The sequence below is a fragment of the Sarcophilus harrisii genome, chromosome 4 (assembly GCF_902635505.1).
Source record: "Sarcophilus harrisii chromosome 4, mSarHar1.11, whole genome shotgun sequence".
Lineage (NCBI taxonomy): Eukaryota > Metazoa > Chordata > Mammalia > Dasyuromorphia > Dasyuridae > Sarcophilus > Sarcophilus harrisii.
Window position 1 is genome coordinate 16,816,294 of NC_045429.1, and position 5,581 is coordinate 16,821,874.

Sequence of the window (5,581 nt, forward strand, 5' to 3'; positions counted from 1 at the left end):
TTTTTTTATTAAAGGTCATCTATAGAATTCCTTAGAAGAATCTCATTCTCCAAATGGTTGAATAAATAATGCCAAATATAAAAAAAAATGACAGAATTTTTTCATGTTTCAGTTGTTTTTGAATTTCATATATATATATATATACATGAAAACTGGCTAAATTAAGAATGTAAATTCTCTGGGAAAGAGTCCCCTGTATGATTTTCTTATTAGGAGAGACATTGGCTTTGAGCTAACTTTCACTATTTGACCAGGTTATTGGCACAGCAAATTTAAAACCTAGGATCTAGGAAGAAGAGAGTATCAAGGAGGAGAGAGTGACTCAGTGTCAAAGGCTGCAGAGAAATCAAGAAGAATGAGGATGGAGAAAAGGCTATTGCATTTGGTAACTAGGACATTATTAGTAATTTGAAGTTTTGGTGGATTGGGAAGTTCAGTCATAAAGGGTTAAGAAGCAGGTGAAAGGAGGAAAAGTGGAAGTCCCTGTTGTCAATAGTCTTTCCCAGGGTTTAACTACAAAGAGCAGAAGAGATAGAGGATGATAGTGGGGTAGAAGGATCATGAATGTTGTTGGAAGTTAGAGTATATAAGCCATGCTTGGAAGTAGTAAGAGGAGGGAGGGAGGGAGGGAGGGAGGGAGAGGGAGAGGGAGAGGGAGAGGGAGAGATAGAGAGAATGAAAATGAATAATTGAGGCTATGGGAATAGTCTTCTGGATGAGACATGATGGAGTAGGGTCATTTGAACAAATAGAAAAAATCAGCTTTAGTAAGAAAGAAGGCCATGTAGGGGTAGCTAGGTGGCACAATGAATAGAGCACCAGGAGTCAGGAGCACCTGAGTTCAAATGTGACCTCAGAAACTTAATACTTCTTAGCTATGTGTCCCTGGGTTAGTCACTTAACCCCAATTGCCTAAGAAAGAAAGAAAGAAAGAAAGAAAGAAAGAAAGAAAGAAAGAAAGAAAGAAAAAGAAAAAAGAAAAAAAGAAAAAAGAAAGAAAGAAGGAAGGAAGGAAACTTTATCATGTAAGACAGAAGTAAGTTCATAGTTTCCTCAATGGTAAAATGAGAATACTAATAGTAACTGCTTCATAGGTTGGTGGGAGAACAAAATATTAATGTGAGCCACTGATAAATATTGGTTAATTGATAGATTGATTGATGGAGGCAAAGGACTCATTGGATAAAAAAATGCCCAAGTTAGAAGCCCTCTAGTCTCAGGGGCCTTTAGTCAGGTATCCCTGAATCTTAATCCTACTTTCAACAAAAAGCATTGCTCAAACCTTAATCCCAGTGCCTTCCTCTTTTAAGGATATCTTAAATATCCTACTAATAGCTTGATCTATAAGTATACACTCATAAATATGAATTACATATATAATATGTATTACATATACTTATACAATATATATAATAATAGAGATAAGGCATGCAAATATATGCATATATATATACACATACATACACATACACATATATTAGCATGCATTCTCCTTACCAGATCATAGACTTTTTGAAGACTGAGGCAATCTTTTGCATCTTTTTATATCTGCAGCACTTAACACCTTATCTGGCATCTAGTAGTTCATAATTAACATTTATTAATTGAGTGAAGAATTCTCACCAGGCCACCTGTGGGATGGCAAGCCAGTCTCTACTTGAATTCAAATGAGAAGGAATCCATCGCTCTTGGAAGCCTGCAGTCAATCAATATTTATGTGCTAAATACCACAAAAACAGATGCAAAGAAAGACTTGTAATGGAGAAGAAAGCCCATTAAAATGAGCTTAAAGGAGAGATGAGAGGCAAGGATGGGTGGATGGGACAAAGACGGAAGTCCTACAGTCAGGTGGGAAGTGATGAGGTGGCAGCCCTGGGTCACCTGCTCAGATGGAGCATCTAGCCGGAGTTCCTTGATGTCCATCCTCCACCTTCTCCAATGACAGGGAGATAGGACCCCCAAAGCGGTGTTACATAGGAGGTGTGGATTTCAGAGAAACAACCCCTTTCACTTTTGGACCGCTCTAGTTGGAAATGGTGTTTTCCACCCATTATATCAAGTCTAAAGACTCTATTATTCATAATTCTGCCATTTGGTACTAAGCAAGGCAAAGCTAATCCTTCTTCCACTTGGCAACCTTTCAAAAGCCTGAGACAACTCCATGTCTAACCCTTTCCCCTTAAATATACACACTTTCCTATGGGGTAAGCATCCCCAAGTCCATCAATTGTTTCTTCTGTAGCATAATCTCAATGGTTGATTTTATCTGGAGGTAGGTGGTGTAGTAGAAAGGCCAATGGGTTTGGAGTCAAAAGTTCTGAGTTTAGCTATCTGCTACTACCCATGTGGTTTTAGATCAATAATTCCCCTCTCTGAACCTCAGTTCTTTATTTGTAAAATGAGGGATTTGACCTGGATAACCCCTAACACCCCTTTCAGTTCAAAAGTGATAAGTGTATGAGACTTCCTTCCCTTCTCCATAACAATCACCAGGATCCTTTCTAAAACTGTGATGCCCAGAATGGCATACGATGCCCAGAGGAGATGTGAGCGGGATAGTGGGCAGCCCAGCCATCACCTCCCCTGCCCTCAATCCTAAGAATCTCTTAATATAACCTAGAGGTGGCCACAGGCTTTTTGGCTGTCTTAGCAAAGCAGTGGCTGAGATTGACCTTGCTGTAGACTTATTTACCAATGTTTTCTGCAGATTGAGTTTTAGGGACCAGTGTAAGATTTGACATATATTTGAATTACATTTCATTTTAAAATAAATTCATCAAACATACTGACTATTTCTCATAAATAAATATATATGTAAACACACAAATATTCTCTCCTCTTTCTCTCTCCCTCCCTCCCTTTTTTTCTCCTCTGCCTCTCTCTGTCTCTTCTCTTCTCTCTTCTTTCTTCTCTTCTCTTCTCTCTTTCTTTCTCTCTCTCTCCTGTCTTTTTATCATACCTTCATCCTCTCTCCCTTTCTCTCTCTCTCTCTTCATCTCTCCATCATCATCTGTCTATTCATCATCTCTGTCTATTCGTCATTTCTTCATTGTCTCTCACTCTCTCTGTCTCTCTGTCTTCATCATCATCATCTCTCTCTGTATCTCTCTCTTATATCCTTCATCCTCTCTCTCTCACTCTCTTCATCATCTCTTCATCATCATCTCTCTCTGTCTCTTCATTGTCTCTTTATTGTCTTTCACTCTCTGTGTCTTCATCATCATCATCTCTCTCTGTTTGTCTCTTTGTCATATCTTTATCCTCTCTCTCTCTCTCTCTCTCTCTTAGTCATCTTTTCATCTCTCTCTCTCTCTTCATCATCTCTTCATTCTCTTTCTCTCTCTCTCTTTTTCTCCCCCCCTCTCCCCCTCTCTGTTTTTGTGTATTTGCACACAACCTCTCACACACACACTCACATTTGCAGAAAGAGCCTTCTGAGCTTCAGGATAAAATCATAGCAGAGATCCCAGTGGGCTCAGGACTGTTTAGAGACTTTAGCATCCTGTTCTGATTTCCAATATATTTATCACTTATGGGAGACAAACTGATTGAACAATCAAAAGATTTGCCTGCAAATGATACCAACATAATTCTGGCAGCTGTGAACCATGCACTCAGGGTGAGATTGGAAGTCAGATACTTACTAGCTATGGAACCCTCATCAAGGTTCTCAATCTCTCTCAGCCTCAACTCCTCCATCTGTAAAATAGGCACAATAATCACATTTTACATGGTTATCAAGAGCAAGTGAGATAATACATGCAAAGTTTCTATAAACCTTAAAAAACCCTCTAGAATATTAGGATAATAGTGATTGATAATGGTCCCCACTGTCAAGTGCTATCTCCTCTGCTCTTCAGTATCTTCTTCTGTAAAATGAGAACACTGAGCTAGAAGGCCTCTGAAATCTCTTCAGCCCAGATCTGTGACCCTGTTATCCTAGCCTCTCTAAAACCTTTTCCAGATAAAACATGAAACTCTGGGTCATCCATTGGTCTTTCTTCCAAAAATCCATCTATATCCCTACCCCAACCTCTTGCATACACTATTCCTGAGGATCCAGGACATAGCTTTTCATTCCATATTGAGAGATAAAAGTTTTTGACTGGAAATGGACCTCAGAGGTCATGTAGTGCACTTGCGTCAACCTGCAGGCTTACAAAACCATACCCTGGCATTAGTTCTGTTGTACGATATCTTTATTTTTGTTTCTAAATGACATTTTAATTTGCCCCAGTACCTCCTCAGAAGTGAGCAGGTTGATGGTCAGATACTTCCTGAAGGGAAGGCTACTCTGATTGCCCAACCTCCTATTTTTTTTTCTTTTACAAATGTGGAAATAGAGACTCAAGAAAACAAAACTAGAACAGCTGAAATTCAAGCCCAGATCCCTTCACTCCAAATCCAGCTTTCTACGTTGTGCTCTGTGAAGGCCACTGGAAAAGAAGGCATAAGGATCTCTATTCATCCTGGCTTCTGGTCCCAACATAACAGACAGAGGAAGACTTGAAAGGCAATTCCAAGCACTTAGAAGTGGTGGCCCATCACAGGAGGTGGTTTTTTGTTTGTTTTTTTTTTACTTTTTTTGTCTCAGCAGATTGTGAAATCTGCTGAAGCCCCTGCATTAAATGTCAAAAATAAGATACATAGGATTTCAAATGAAATTTTAATTATTTTGAAATATATTGGAATTTTATTTCAGTCATTTCAATTATTCCAATTTATTCCTGTTTTTTCCTACTTGTATTGAAATTTAATTTCAATTATGTTGGAATTTCATTACAATATGATCCAAATTTTATTTTGATTATTTCAATTGTATTGGGATTTTATTCAAATGATTACAGTTTATTCCAATTACATTAGAATTTTATTTCGATTATTAAACTTCATAGTAATTTGATTTCAGTTCAGTCCAAATCTTTTGGAATTTTAATTATTCCAACAAAGTTGAAATTCTTTTCTCCAGTCAAATTCACAGACTGAAATCGAACCATGTACTCCTCAGGGTCTGTGAACCCAAACTTTAGAGCCCCTCTAAGTTAATTCCCAAGCTAATTTGGAGGCAGTTTACAATAAATAGGGAGAAGAGTTCTGACTGGGCCAACTGAGCAGGTTACAGTGAATGTTCTGAAACTTACAAGGAGAGATGGGACCTTGTCATTTTCCTGGACTCTCTGGGTCCCAGCTTACTGCTCTCCTAAACAAGGGCTGAGGTTCTGGGTCCCTTTTTGCCCCAAAGCTCTTGCCCTGTGATTTGGGGCTCACTGGGTGGATCTGTCTGTCTTTGGAGCCTCCCCAGGCCTCTCTAACCAAGTTGTCTATCTGGTTCCCAGCTGACAAGTCTGGCGTTCTCTTCCTTATGGAGTTGGTGTTGTTTGCTCCCAGAAGGCAGGCCCTGGCAGAGGGCAGAGGGCTGGGGCACAGAGCAAAAGTTGTCACTCTCCCTGGCAGACCCATAAAACCAGCCCAGGGAGCAGCTCCATAGAGATAAACAGAGCTGAAGTATAGAACATTGCTTCCTGGAGCCCCATATCAGGAAGAGAAGAGGGGGGAGGAGCTTGGCTTGTCTGGCCTTCCT